The sequence below is a fragment of the Lynx canadensis genome, chromosome B3 (assembly GCF_007474595.2).
Source record: "Lynx canadensis isolate LIC74 chromosome B3, mLynCan4.pri.v2, whole genome shotgun sequence".
Taxonomy (NCBI): domain Eukaryota; kingdom Metazoa; phylum Chordata; class Mammalia; order Carnivora; family Felidae; genus Lynx; species Lynx canadensis.
In genome coordinates this window covers 51,988,495-52,004,496 of record NC_044308.2, presented here as the reverse complement: position 1 = coordinate 52,004,496, position 16,002 = coordinate 51,988,495, and the positions used below count along the sequence as shown (strand labels likewise).

Below are 16,002 nucleotides of genomic sequence, written 5' to 3'. Positions count from 1 at the left end.
GGTCCTCCTGTGGAACAGTCATCTGGTGGGTTTTCTGATCTTACACAATGTGGCCACACCAGCACTCCTACTTCCCTGAACCCTTTTTAAAAAATTGAGGTAACACAAACTATACATAAAATTCCCCATTTTGAAGTGGTTTTTAGTATGTTCACAAGGCTGTACAGCCATTACAACAATCAATTTTAGAATATTTTCTTCACACCAAAATGTAACCCTGTGCCAGTCAGCAATCACTCCTTATTCTCTCCTACCAACAGCTCCTGGCAACCACTAATTTACTTTATCACTGTGGATTTGCCTCTTCTGAACATGCCATATGAATGGAATCATACAATATGTGGCCTTTTATGTCTGCCTTCTTCCACTTAGCATAATGTTTTCAAAGTTCATCCATGTTGTAACATGTTATCAGAGTCCCACTTCTTCTTATAACTGACTAGTATTCCATAGTACAGATATAGCATATTTTATTTATCTGTTCATCAGTTGATGGAGATTGAGTTGTTTTCACTTTTTGGCTATTGTAAATAACACTGCTATAGATATTTGGATACAAATTTTGTGCAGACATATGTTTCAATTCTCTCCAGTATATACCTAGGTATGGAATTCCTGGGTCAAACGGTAACCTTATGTTTAACTATTTCAGCAGCTATCACACTGTTTTCTCAATTTGCTGCATCATTTTACATTTCTACCAGCAACAGATGAGGGCTCCGATTTCCCTACATCCTCACCAACATTTGTTATTTTCCCTTTTTTTTTTATTACAGTCTTTCTATTGGTGCTAAATGGTATCTCAGAATGTGAGCAGGGGAGGGGCAGAGAGAGAGAGGGAGACACAGAATCTGAAGCAGGCTCCAGGCTCTCAGCTGTCAGCAAAGAGCCCAACATGGGGTTCCAACCCACAAATCATGAGATCATGACCTGAGCTGAAGTCGGATGCTTAACTGACTGAGCCCACCCAGGCCCCCCTTAAAAGTCTTTGCTCATTTTAAAATTGGGTTATTGAGATCCTAAGGGGGACCCTGTGAGACAAAGTACCAGAGACATCACTACAAGCATAAAACATACAGACATCACAATGACTCTAAACCCGTATCTTTCTATAATAACACTGAATGTAAACGGATTAAATGCGCCAACCAAAAGACATAGGGTATCAGAATGGATAAAAAAACAAGACCCATCTATTTGCTGTCTACAAGACTCATTTTAGACCTGAGGACACCTTTAGATTCAGAGTGAGGGGATGGAGAACTATTTATCATGCTACTGGAAGCCAGAAGAAAGCTGGAGTAGCCATACTTATATCAGACAAACTAGACTTTAAATTAAAGGCTGTAACAAGAGATGAAGAAGGACATTATATAATAGTTACAGGGTCTATCCATCAGGAAGAGCTAACAATTATAAATGTCTATGCGCCGAATACCGGACCCCCCAAATATCTAAAACAATTACTCAAACAGAAGCAAACCTTATTGATATAAATGTGGTAATTGCAGGGGACGTTTAACACCCCCTTACAGAAATGGATAGATCATCTAGACACACAGTCAATAAAGAACAAGGGCCCTGAATGAGACACTGATCAGATGGACTTGACAGATATATTTAGAACTCTGCATCCCACAACAGAATATACTTTCTTCTCGAGTGCACATGGCATTCTCCAAGATAGATCATATACTGGGTCACAAAACAGCCCTTCATAGTTTACAAGAATTGAAATTATACCATGCATACTTTCAGACCACAATGCTATGAAGCTTGAAATCAACCACAGGAAAAAGTCTGGAAATCTCCAAAAGCATGGAGGTTAAAGAACACCCTACTAACGATGAGTGGGGTCAACCAGGCAATTAGAGAAGAAATCAAAAAATATATGGAAACAAATGAAAATGAACATACAACAATCCAAACGCTTTGGGACGCAGCGAAGGCAGTCCTGAGAGGAAAATACATTGCAATCCAGGCCTATCTCAAGAAACAAGAAAAATCCCAAATACAAAAATCTAACAGCACACCTAAAGGAAATAGAAGCAGAACAGCAAGGCAGCCTAAACCCAGCAGAAGAAGAAATAATAAGATCAGAGCAGAAATAAACAATATAGAATCTAAAAAAACGGTAGAGCAGATCAAACGAAACCAAGAGTTGGTTGTTTGAAAAAATAAACAAAATTGACAAACCTCTAGCCAGGCTTCTCAAAAGAAAGGGAGATGACCCAAATAGATAAAATCATGAATGAAAATGGAATTATTACAACCAATCCCTCAGAGATACAAACAATTATCAGGGATACTATGAAAAATTATATGCCACAAATTGGACAACCTGGAGAAATGGACAAATTCCTAAACACCCACACTCTCTCCAAACTCAATCAGGAGGAAAGAGAAAGCTTGAACAGACCATAACCAGCGAAGAAATTGAATCGGTTATCAAAAATCCTCCAACAAATAAGAGTCCAGGACCAGATGGCTTCCCAGGGGAGTTCTACCAGACATTTTAAAGCAGAGATAATACCTATCCTTCTCAGCTATTCCAAGAATAGAAAGGGAAGGAAAACTTCCAGACTCATTCTATGAAGCCAGTATTACTTTGATTCCTAAACCAGACAGAGACCCAGTAAAAAAAGAGAACTACAGGCCAATACCCTGATGAATATGGATGCAAAAATTCTCAATAAGATACTAGCAAATCGAATTCAACAGCATATAAAAGAATTATTCACCATGATCAGTGGGATTCATTCCTGGGATGCAGGGCTGTTCAACATTCGCAAATCAATCAACGTGATACATCACATTAACAAAAAAAAAGAGAAGAACCATATGATCCTGTCAATCGATGCAGAAAAGGCCTTTGACAAAATCCAGCACCCTTTCTTAATAAAAACCCTTGAGAAAGTCGGGATAGAAGGAACATACTTAAAGATCATAAAGCCATTTATGAAAAGCCCACAGCTAACATCAATCCTCAACCTGGGAAAAACTGAGAGCTTTTTCCCTGATATCAGGAACACGACAGGGGATGCCCACTCTACCACGGTGATTGTTTAACATAGTGCTGGAAGTTCTAGCATCACAAGTCAGACACCAAAAGGAAATCAAAGGCAATCAAAATTGGCAAAGATGAAGTCAAGCTTTCGCTTTTTGCAGATCGACATGATATTATACATAGGAAAATTCCGATAGACTCCACCAGAAGTCTGCTAGAACTGTATACATGAATTCAGGCAAAGTTGCAGGATAAAATCAATGTACAAGAAAATCATTTGCATTCTTATACACGTAAAATGAAGCAAACAGATAAGACAAAGAAAGAAACTGATCCCAATTCACAATTGCACCAAGAAGCATAAAAATACCTAGGATAAATCTATACCAAAGATGTAAAGGATCTGATATGCTGAAAACTAGAGAAAGCTGATGAAGGAATTGAAGAAGATTAAAGAAATGGAAAGACATCCCTGCTCATGGGATTGGAAAATAAATATTGTCAAAATGTCAATACTACCCAAAGCTATCTACAACATTCAATGCAATCCCAATCAAATTGCACCAGCATTCTTCTCGAAACTAGAACAAGCAATCCTAAAATTCATATGGGAACCACAAAAGGCCCCGAATAGCCAAAGGAATTTTGAAGAAGAAGACCAAAGCAGGATGCATCCACAATCCCAGACTTTAGCCTCTACTACAAAAGCTGTCATCATCAAGACAGCATGGTATTGGGCACAAAAACAGACACACAGACCAATGGAATAGAATAGAAACCCCAGAACTAGACCCACAAACGTATGGCCAACTCATCTTTGACAAGCAGGAAAGAACATCCAATGGAAAAAAGACAGCCTCTTTAACAAATGGTGCTGGGAGAACTGGACAGCACATGCAGAAGGTTGAAACTAGACCACTTTCTCACACCATTTACAAAAATAAACTCAAAATGGATAAAGGACCTAATGTGAGACAGGAAACCATCAGAACCTTAGAGGAGAAGCAGGAAAAGACCTCTCTGACCTCAGCCGTAGCAATCTCTTACTCGACACATCCCCAAAGGCAAGGGAATTAAAAGCAAAAGTGAATTACTGGGACCGTTATGAAGATAAAAAGCTTCTGCACAGCAAAGGAAACACCAACAAAACTAAAAGGCAACCAACGTAATGGGAAAAGATATTTTGCAAATGACATATCGGACAAAGGGCTAGTATCTAAAATCTATAAAGAGCTCACCAAACTCCACACCCGAAAAACAAATAACCCAGTGAAGAAATGGGCAGAAAACATGATAGACACTTCTCTAAAGAAGACATCCAGATGGCCAACAGGCACATGAAAAGATGTTCAGCGTCGCTCCTTATCAGGGAAATACAATCAAAACCACACTCAGGTATCACCTCACGCCAGTCAGAGTGCCAAAATGAACAAATCAGGAGACTATAGATGCTGGAGAGGATGTGGAGAAACGGGAACCCTCTTGCACTGTTGGTGGGAATGCAAATTGGTGCAGCCGCTCTGGAAAAGCAGTGTGGAGGTTCCTCAGAAAATTAAAAATAGACCTACCCTATGACCCAGCAATAGCACTGCTAGGAATTTATCCAAGGGATACAGGAGTACTGATGCATAGGGCACTTGTACCCCAATGTTCATAGCAGCACTCTCAACAATAGCCAAATGATGGAAAGAGCCTAAATGTCCATCAACTGATGAATGGATAAAGAAATTGTGGTTTATATACACAATGGAATACTACGTGGCAATGAGAAAAAATGAAATATGGCCTTTGTAGCAACGTGGATGGAACTGGAGAGTGTGATGCTAAGTGAAATAAGCCATACAGAGAAAGACAGATACCATATGGTTTCACTCTTATGTGGATCCTGAAGAAACTTAACAGGAACCCATGGGGGAAGGGAAGGAAAAAAAAAAAAAAAAAAAAAAAGGACGGTAGAGTGGGAGAGAGCCAAAGCATAAGAGACTGTTAAAAAACTGAGAACAAACTGAGGGTTGATGGGGGGTGGGAGGAGGGGCGGGTGGGTGATGGGTATTGAGGAGGGCACCTTTGGGATGAGCACTGGGTGTTGTATGGAAACCAATTTGGTCGAATAACTTCATATAAAAAAAAAAAAAAAAAAAAAAAAAAATGCCATAGGAGCAAAAAAAAAAAAAAAAAAAAAAAAAAAAAAAAAATTGGGTTATTTCTCTTATTATTGAATAAAGAGATAGATACATACATATAGATACAGATATCTAGATATTAGAGTCTCATCAGATATATTATTTGCAAATAATTTCTCCTATTCTGTGGGCTGTCCTTTCACTTTCCTGCTGGTATTCTTTGAACCACAAAGGCTTTCAATTTTGACGAAGCCCAAATTACCAAATTACCTTTGGTTGGCTATGTTTTTGATGTCATGTCTAAGAAACTGTTGCCTAATCCGAGGTCACAAAAATTTACTTAATTTTTTTAAGAGCTTTATACATTTAGATCTATAGTTCATTCTGAGTTAATTTTTGTACTGTGTGAGATAACGGTCCCACCTCATTCTTTCGCATAGGGATGTCTAGTTGCTCTAGAACCATTTGTTTAAAAAACTATTCTTTCCTCAATAATTGTTTTGGAACTCTTGCTGAATATTCATTGCACATAAACATGTAGGCTTGTTTGTGGACTCTGAGTTCTATTCTCTTATGCTATGTTTATCATTATGCCAGTACCATGCTGTTTTGGTTACAATAGTTTTGTAGTAAGTTTTGACATTAGGAATTGAGTACTCTACTTTGATCTTTTCAAAGACTGTTTAGCTATTCAGGGTCCCTAGCATTTCTATATGAATTTTAAGATCTGTTACTTTAAAAAAAAAAAAAGAAAGAAAAAAAAATCCAGGCAGAATTTTGATAGGGATTGCATTGAATCTATAAATCAATTTGGAGGTTATTAGCATTGAAACAACAGTAAGTCTTCCAATAAAAGAACATGGAATCTCTTTCCATTTATTTAGGTCTTCTTTAATTTCTTTCAACAAGGTTTTGTACTCTCCAATGTATAGGTCTTATTAAATTTATCCCCCCCTTTTTACTTCAGTGTACGAGTCCTGTTAAATTCACTCCTAGATGTTTTATTATTTTTTAATTTCTCTTAGCATTTTAATTCTTTCCTCTCCCACCTGCCAAGACATTTATGGTATTTTGATCTCACTCAGCATGGGCTATCACTTTTACCATGCTTCACAGAAGCCATTTTACTGGCAAGTAAGATTTACATCAGAGTGTAAATCTTTGACTTTGGGAGAGCACACACAAATTGTTATCTAATCTCATGCTCTATCCCCTTTGATCAAGTATCCTCAGAATCTAGTCCCATGTGGATTCCCACCACCTCCTGCAGTCCATGCTGGTTAGATCTTTTTGCTTCTTTGGGGTCTAGTTTCTTTGCTTGCTTCTCAGGCCTAGCATGTCCCCAGCTGGGCTATGCTGCCACGTCACCCTAGTTATAGATTTAGTGGACAGGAGGGGAGGTGGGGGCAGATACTGAGGAGTCACATGTTGTCTTGCAGAGAGAGGCCTTGGCATTATTTTCTCAAGCAAAGGGAATGTGCAGCTTTTAATAGGGAAGGGTAGCTCACTTCTTCAGGCTCCGAGGATCAAGAGAAATCTGGGAATTCAAGATTTTGGGGGGCATCAGCTCAGATGTCCCCATTCCCTGTGCCAGGGTCTCACTCCTTCTCAACCACAGCAGCATCTCTAGCATAGGAGACCTAGTTTACTTGGTAGTTTAACCTTTGGCTCTTGGTTACATAACGGTTTAGCTCGATCTGGTTCTCTCCACTGCAGGTTATGAAAGCCTCTTTACTTGCTATGAAAGAGACCTTCTGGTTCTCACACTTGGCTTTCAGCTGTCTGCTAGTCACTTTCTCAGCTTTTTCATTTCTTTACCTAGAGCTTCAGTAGAGCTACACAATAACCATTCAATCCCCTTGTAGTTACTATCTCCTCCACACAGTACAAAAGCTAATACATTCTCTTTCACTGGCATACTACCCCAATTCATCGCTGGTGAAAATCTTAATAACTGGGCTGCCACCTTGTGCCAGTCACTGTCTGACCTCCATCTATCACCAGTGACGAGGTCTTCCTACCAGGTGAGTGGTGAGTGATGCAGATCCAAAACTCCATTTTATTGTCTGCTTTCTCAGACCTCTCCTGGCTGAGTAGTAGTTTGGGTGTTTTAGGAACACACTCTGAGGCAGACTTTAGTCTTCAGGATAATTATTAGGGAGAGCTCTTGGGATCAACATCTGTGGATAGGAGGGGAAGCAAACAGGAGTGGGGAGAGGTAGAAGTTGATCTGAGCTGCAGGCTGATAGCCTCAGCTAACCCCACTGGGAGCTCTTGAGCGGAAATGGCCATTGAAGTTGTCTTGCACAGGGCCAAAATAGCCAGGTCTTTCTATCCTTGCCATTATCAGTCATTGGATTTGGGCCACCTGGGAAAGGGGCATCTCCTTGGGCAAGATGGCTCTCTGCAGATGAGGCAAACCCTGAAGGAAATGCAAGTTGACAGCTGTGTGTCGACTACAGTCTCCAAGGCTGGGCAACAAGTCCTTCCTTGAAGGGCATCTGGTCAATGCATCTTGCTATCTGCCACAGGTATCATGTCAGGTTACTCTCCAATTGTTCAGGTTAAAAAAAAAAAAAAAGAGTTCAGTATGCTACGTGAACAACTTTTCTGTAAGTGTGAAATACCTTAAAAATGAAAATCTCTTTTTAAAATGAACATACTAATATCAATTAAATGTGACTAAAGAAACACCTAAACAAGAACCTTCTGCTGCTGATACAAAGAAAGAGGAATGACCAATTATACCTAAAAAAATAATAATAATAAAGTTAAAAAATAAAAATTAAAAAAAAACAAGAAAGGGGAATGATGTTAGAAGACAAAAATTCATTTGAATGAGTAAAACACTGATCACCAGAAGAGCTGGTAGGAAATAAGGCTGAAAGGCAAGTTGAGGCTTCATCCTTGCTGACACGACATACCTCAGACTAGGGCAAGAACAGAAAATGCTTGCTTCATTACAGCTAGCCTGGCCTTTAATTTCACCTCACCTCTTCTGAGTAGATAAAGTCTTTTCCAGATTACCTTTAATAGTTACTGTTTCCCATTTTCCTCTTCCTTTGGTTCCCTCCCTCTCCAAGGCCATCATGGAACTTGGAATGTGGAGACGTGAGTCTTTGCTCAGCTTCCCCAAACTGGAATGAAAATTATTTTTAGGATGAATCTCTGAGTCACAGAGGGAGGAGGGAAAGAACCATTTTAATCTCTTCCTTTTCCTTCCTTCATAACCTGCTGTACAGCTAAATCATTTAAAAATTTTGTGTTTTTCCTCTCTTCCCTGAGAATCACTTGCCTTTTATTTTTCCTCTGGAAACAGTATCTATAAATCTCCATCAGAAGCTTCTAAAAATGGAAGAAATGTTTCTTTGCTGAATGGACCACAGGCTAAATTAAAGGAGATTTGCTTTAAGCTGCTTTCATGTAAGTAAATCCATTTATTATAATACTGATCGTTGGGATCTGAGAGGTTGTATACAGTTACTCATGTTCTCTTCACTGACCGCTTTGCTGCACCCCCTCTAGGCTTTCCTTTCTGTCTCTCCTAGCCTGAGGGTAGCAGAAGACTGCTTTCTGGGGGGAGATGCGGGTAGGGATTGTGCTCTGGCCTTCCACCTTTGCAGCAGCGTGCTCAAGCGTGTCTCCTGCTTCACTATTTGACCACATCTCTTTGAGACAGAAATAAGCACGGAGTGGACATTGCACTTTTTAAAAAATGTCTACCAATTTACACAATAAACATTGGAAAAGAAATCCTACCCAAGTTACCAAGAAAGTGGGGGAAAAGTTCTATCTTGGATAAAATAGGCACTAGAAGAACCTCTGTGGGATGGATTGAATGAAAGGAGAGAGAGCTGGCTTACCTTCAGGAAACCATGTTTTAACCAGGTGAGCTACTGAATGACGATGTTAATGACACCCCTTATTTATGCAGTTGTTTAGCATTTTCAGAGTGCTTCCACAGACACAGTCTCAGGTAATCCTTGGAACAATCCTGGGAGGGAGGTGAGGCAGGTGTTATTTATACCATTAAAAAAATAAGATTGGGGCACCTGGGTGGTTCAGTCAGCTAAGCGTCCGACTCTTAATCTCAGCTCAGGCCTTGATCTCAGGGTCATGAGTTCAAACCCCATGTAGGGTGTAAAGCCTACTTTAAAAAATAATAAGATTAAATGATTTGCCTGTAGTCTAACAACTAATAAGTGGCAGAATTGGGACCAGTCCCTAGGTCTGCTATCTACTGTCAGTGCAGGATACCAGATGGATTCTTCTGATTTCAGAGTGGAACCCCCATGAATTACTGCGGGAAGACTTGTCTTATTTAAGACTTTTAGGGACTGCTTGGAAGCAGACTCATATAAAAAAAAGTCACTGGGCTGAGATGTCCCGAAGCTCTCTGGGGTAGTAAATACCAAGCAGATGGATCTAAACTCAAGAAAAGATAAATTGCACAAAGCTATGTGAGCGGACATAAGTGTGACAAATGAGTTTCATCCTGTACTAATTTTGAATAATGTATTTAGAATTGTTAATCTGAAGCATACTTAAAAGAAGATGAGCTTGGAGCTATGCTTTATTTCAAGAAAGGAGCCACAAGAAAGGAGCTATGCTTTATTTTCAAGAAAGGCCAGGGGCACCTGGCTGGCCCAGTTGGTAAAGCCTGAGACTCTTGATCTCAGGGTCAGGAGTTCAAGCCCATGTTGGGCATGGAGCCTACTGAAAAAAAGAAAGAAAGAAAGAGAACCATGAGTTATTGTTGACTGTTTCCTAAAGTCATATAGAATGATGCTAGCTCTTGTTGCTAAGAATGTGGAAAATAAAACTGGAAACATTGTTTTATCCTACATTTGACATAATGATAATGAATACCTGGAATCATGCACCTAATTCTGCCCCAAACCCTTAAAAAAAGAGCCTAGTAGATATATAAGGTTGTAATAAAGGGGAACTAAAATAATCAGATTCCCTGAGAAGAAAGTTGCTTTAAAAAATTTATTAAATAAGTGGATATTTGGAGGAAATCCTTACCTTTCTGAATTTTATGTCATAGAGAGCAATTACAATATTAAAAAATACTTCATTTTCTTTTTTTTAAACATCTGTGTTGTTTATAATTTTTTTTTGACATTTATTTATTTATTTTGAGAGAGAGGGAGAGGGAGGCAGGGGAGGGGCAGAGAGAGAGGGAGTGACAGAGAACCCCAAGCAGGCTCCATACTGTGAGTGCAGAGTCCAACACAGGGCTCCAACCCATGAACCATGAGATCATGACCTGAGCTGAAATCAAGAGTCGAAAGCTTAACCGACTGAGCCACCCAGGTACCCCAATTTTTTTTTAAAGTAGGCTCCATGGCCAATGTGGGACTTGAACTTATGACCCTGACATTAAGAGTCACATGCTCTACCGACTGAGCCAGCCAGGCACCCCACTGCATTTTCAACATTTATTGAGAGAACATTAAATTCAGGGCCTCTGCTCAACACTAGAGTTCACAATGAATAGAACAGAGGTTCACAACCATCATTAGAGAATACCAGACTAGACAGATCTTTAGTCCAACTGAGCACAGTTTTTCTCGAGTTCTTAGTAGATTGGCATCTGGTTTGCAGTACACAGTCTCTTGGGTTTGGTAGGCGTGTGTTGGTTGCCAGAGACCAATCATCCCTGGTGAACCTACAATCAACTTCTTCAAGCTACACATCTGAAGGACTGGACTCCTCATCCCACCGAGAGGATAAAGTGAAGTTCTTACTTTTAATATAAACCTTCTCTTTAATGCTTACCTAGGTTTTGACAGACACCATCCTTGTCTGTGGTTAGCATTTCTGAGCGAGGAAGGTACAGACAGCTCCTGTCTGACCAAGATGTGTTCCCCAAAGTTGATTTCTAACTTGGTTGTTTGAAACTGAAAATGCGCTTTCCTCAGAGAAACAATGTGACAAACCTGGGTTAGGTTCTCAGGCCCACTCATAGGAGCCCACTTAGCACATATGCCACTCTGTGAGAAGAATGGACACCATGGCATTGTTTCCATGGGGAAAATGGGCCCCAGCAGCTGAACGTGGTCTTCCTTCCTCCCCCACTTCCTACCTCCATGAGTAATGAAGCCAGTGTATTTACTACAGGAAGTGCAGCTCCTAGTGTGGGTGGCTGGGCTCTGTGGCAGACTGGAATGTCTTATCCACCTGGCACAGATAGTCTCTCACCTCTCCTGCCCTAAGCCCACCAGTGAGGGGAGTGGCATTAGGTAGGGAGTCTTTCCCCAACCCACCTTTTTCAGGGTAGGGCTGCCGGCATTCTTTTGTATCAAAGCCAGATACATAATTTCTGGGGCCCCTTGTTCAAAAAGAAAAAAACAAATGCAGCTAAAGGTACTAAAACATAAAGGTTTTTTCCTTCCTTCTGGTCTCTCTCGACTTGTCCTGGTGTTTTAAATTTAGATAGACAGTTTATTATAACTGTTTAATATCGTGCTAAGTAAGGAAATATTTTGTTATTGGGATGGATTTCATAATTAATTTTTATATTGCCATAAACAATGCCAGTTTGAAATATAAGAGCATTTAACTCCTATGTGAAGTCACCAAAATGACACAATTTGTTTCATAGCTCGTACATGCATATATATTTTGTTCTTGCCAAAGCAGTGGAACACCGCAGAAAACTAACTTAACCATTATTATTTCACTTCTTGATACACATTCTGCCAGGACTGTCTACCTTTGCCTTCATGAGGAGGAAGAAAGGACTGAAAGGAAAAGGAAATGTTTTCAGCCTAAGTGGTTGGCTAATACAGGGAAGAAACACAAGAGAGGGTACAATAGGGTTCCTTGGTCTTTTGTGTTTCTTAGAATGCCATTGCCTTCTTTCTGGTTTCAAAGCAAGTTCTGGTTTCAATGGAAAGCATGGCCTTTTGGAGCTATCAGCCCCCTCCACTTACTCAGCTGTGGGCAAAACACCCCCTGTACTCACTGGCTTTGTTTCACTGAACTCCAGCACAGTGTGGGTCCATGAGTATTCTGTGCTTGTGGGGCATGGAGAATGCTCTCTGTGAATGGGGCAGCAAGGAACAGTGGACGTGCATATTGCTTCTCTTGCTCACATGCATGCTCCATTGTCCCATCAATTGCACTATAAAACAGAAGTTCAAAGATAAAATTATTAGCTGGAGTGCCTGGGTGGCCCAGTCAGTTAAGCATCTGACTCTTGATTTTGGCTCAGGTCACAATCTCACAATTTGATTTGTGAGATCAAACCCTGAGACCTGCTCTATACTGCCAGCAAGGAGCCTGCCTGGGATTCTCTCTCTCACTCTCTCTCCCTGCCCCTCTCCAGCTCACACACACACGTGTGTACTCTCTCTCCCTCTCTCAAAAAATAAAAAACTAAGAAAAGGAGGATAAAATTATTAGGAATTTCAAGATGGCAACAGTAGAGTATTAAAACAAGCATGGTCTTTCTGAATGTGGGGTCCTGTATAACACCCTGAGTATGGGAGGCGTGGGGGTGAGGTTGGGGGAGGTGGGGAGAGGCCTCTGGCAGCCTAACACGGGCATTCACAAAGACAGAGCCACCCAGGGTGGGCAGATGGATCTTAGGCCTCCTGAGGGCCTCGCTATTTTTGTTTCAGGACACCATACCTAGGGTATTGTTAGAGATGGTGATGGCTTCAGTCAAGACCCCAGAGGTGGGTCTGGATCTACAGGGATGATAACATTTTCAGGGGAGGGTGTCTGAGTAGTGGCAACTGCTGGCTGGCAAAATATTTGTCAAACAGAAGGTGGGAGATGGGATTGTGGAAGGCAGACCTACTAAATCATACTACGTACTAGTTGATAACTTGAGTACTCAGAATGCTGAATGTAAACAAATCTTCCATACAAGTTTACTTAGAGTTACAGATAGTAATTACCTTCTTTCCCAAGTGACAGATAGCTTGTCTATTTTGGAATGCAAAAGGGAAGGGAATGACCTTGTACAGTGAAAGCTGCTTTGTCCCCACAGTTGAAAATATTTATCAGTCCCTGTGGATGGGCAGAAGGAAATCATGTCTATTCTTTCTATTTACAGTGGTTATGTGGCAGAAGCCTGGATTATTCTCAAAATTACTCCAATAGGTATTTCCCAGTACACTTAAATGTTTAGTTACATAACCCTTATTGAAGAAGTGTACAAATTTTTGTTTCAGAAAGTAATTTTATTGCACAGAAAGCCTGGCTTTATCTAAAAAATTTAAGTAGCTTACTTACTGCAGCTTTTCTACAAAATCCCATTTATCATAGCTAAGAGAATGATATAATGTTTATAAAGTGTTTACCCCGAAACAGGCTACTTGGTAGGAATTTGACAAATGATGGTTATTACCATTCGCCCAAGGGGTAAGCTCTTATGTTGTCCCATCAAGTTAAATGTAGGATCTTTGATTTTCATTTATAGGTGTCTCCCACCTCATAAAAGCATTCAACGATCTGCCTCTTAATGAACTTTACATACAGTTTAATGGATTTTGACTGAAGACAGTTTCTTCATAATTTTTAACTATAGTCAATTCTTGTTACTGCTCGCAGATTCTGTTTGCAAACTTGACTACTTGCTTCATTTATTGTCCCAAGACTGTACACTGTAAACCAGATGCCAATCCACTAATAACACAAGAAAGCAAAATCAATACTCCAGCATTTTCATCATTTGTGGTTATGCAAAGAGTGGTGAAAAGTTTTGCCCTATGTCCGACGTTTCCATAGAGGTTGAACAAGGCAGTAGTCTACCTTCTTGTATCAACTCTCATACTATAAGCAAGTGTCTTTTCTGTGGTCCTATTTAGTGCCATATTTTTTTGCTTTGTTGTTGTTGTTGGTGGTGGTGATTTAGCTGTTTAAAATGGTCCTTAAGAATAATACTGATGTGCTGGCTAGTGTCCCTAAGTATAAGGAAAGGTGTAATATGCCTTTCAGAGATTATATGTTAGATAATCTTCATTTAGCATGAGTTTATAGTGATTTTGGCCATGAGTTTAATGTTAAAGGATCAACAATATATATTAAATTAGGTGTCTTTAAATAGAAACAACACAGAAAACAAAATTATACAATGACTGATTGGCAAAAAATGTTTGAGACCAGAGTTTTTGCAGGATCCTAAGCCTGTTATTTCCCTAGAAGCAATGGCTCAGCAGTCACTAATTCAGTGTTCTTGTGATTTATAGAACAAAGCTACCATGAACAAAGAATCAACTGTACTTGGCAATGCATTTCTTCAGTGGAAAGTTATTTACAAATCAATTACAATGTGTTCTTTTAGAAACCATGTCTAAGAGAGCAATCATTTTAAATTAAGAGTATAAACATAGATACATAGAAACTTCAAGTTAGAGAAGACCTTGGATGTTACACCTCCCTGCAGGCCCCTCCTTCCTCATTTCCTTTTATAGCACCCTGACAGGTGGCCATTGTTTTCTGATTGAATGCTTCCGGCAATGTAGCACCGCACTTCACCAGGAAGTCCTGTCCACTATGGTTCAGTTCCAATATCCAAAACTGTCCTTTCTTATACTGAGCCAAAATTTTTCCTCTTGGAAATAGCCCTCCTGATGGTTTAGATCTGACTCCAAAGCAACACGAAACACATCTACTCTTTCTTCTGCATAACACCCTTTAGCAGATCTCTTTTCTGCAGGTTAAATAGACCCAATTCCCTCATCTGTTTTCAGAGTATAAGATTTCCACACTTTCTTGGATATCTCTTCTGAAAGATCCTAATTTGTTATGTATGGTAGTTCTTTTATGTGATATCTATATTTGAACACAAAAAGTTCAGCAATTCTGAGCTCAACAGCATAGGTCTGATACCCCTGTGATTGAATGCTGGCTGTATCACTTAACACAATTTACATTATGTCATTATTTTTTATGATTGCTCATACCGCATGAGTATCTGTAACTTACCCCTATATTATCAAGTCAAGCTGAATCTCCCAAGTCCTGGTCCTTTCCAAATGACTTTTCTGAACAAAGAGGCTATACTTTATATTTACTACAGTTAAATGTCATCTCTTTCTGTAAAAACCATGATTTTGAATAATTATTCTGTCGTCTATCATATTCTGATCTGAGTTCTTAAATTTGCTAAGTATCTTAATTCAAAACATTGACAAAAACATTACTCAGGACTGGGCAAAAGGGGAAGAAAAATGTGTATTGCTGTTTTTGAGAACGCAAGGCTTCAAGATTTGTGTCACTCCATTAATCAGCACTCTTCCAATCAACATTTCTCTGCAATAATATAAACCCATATCCTCTCATCCCAACCTAAAGGTATCTTGACTTTTTGAAATGACCAACACATTTGTTCAGTAATGTAATAATCCTGTCAAGAAAGGAAGTGGTATTTCTTTGTAATGATTTACTTGAAAGAGTCCATGACTCCTACTAATAGTACATTTTCCCTAACACACTGTGTTCTGTGATTATATTAGGAAATTTCCAGGGTGTTGGCATCAAGTTTAGTGGTCTGTATTTTAAAATCTGTTTTGCCCTCCATCTTGCAAATCATGATACTGGCAGTTTATCTTAATAGGAAGATAGTAATTGAGGTGGAAAAAGATAAAACAAGTAGTCTAATGAGGGAATTTAAATTCAAACAGGTGAAGTGAGGGCAACTGGGTGACTAGCGACTTAACCCTTCACTCATCTAAGCATTCACCAACTCCCGCTGATTCTGCCCCAAGACTATCGCTTGTATCGTCATTCCCTTTCTGTGCCCACTAGAGACACATTCTCTATCTTTCTTTTTCTCTCATGTTTAAACCAGAGTTTGGATTGGGTTTTCCGTCACTGTGACAGAATTCTGACTTACCCAGTAAAGAGTGGCTC

General features: G+C 39.7%; 1 protein-coding gene across 3 annotated transcripts in view; it reads right to left on the bottom strand.

Moving 5' to 3' along the window:
- The window catches only part of LEO1 (LEO1 homolog, Paf1/RNA polymerase II complex component), an 81,111-nt gene that overhangs the window by 62,156 nt on the left and 2,953 nt on the right, over nucleotides 1-16,002 (bottom strand). Inside the window, exons 2-4 of one of the 3 annotated variants that reach the window (XM_030318171.1) lie at nucleotides 12,104-12,262; nucleotides 8,994-9,124; nucleotides 8,158-8,267 (exon numbers count right to left, since the gene is read on the bottom strand). The gene's annotated coding sequence lies outside the window, so the exon portion shown is untranslated. The remainder of the gene's footprint in view (nucleotides 1-8,157; nucleotides 8,268-8,993; nucleotides 9,125-12,103; nucleotides 12,263-16,002) is intronic. The other 2 variants (XM_030318172.1, XM_030318173.1) reach the window with 2 other exon arrangements.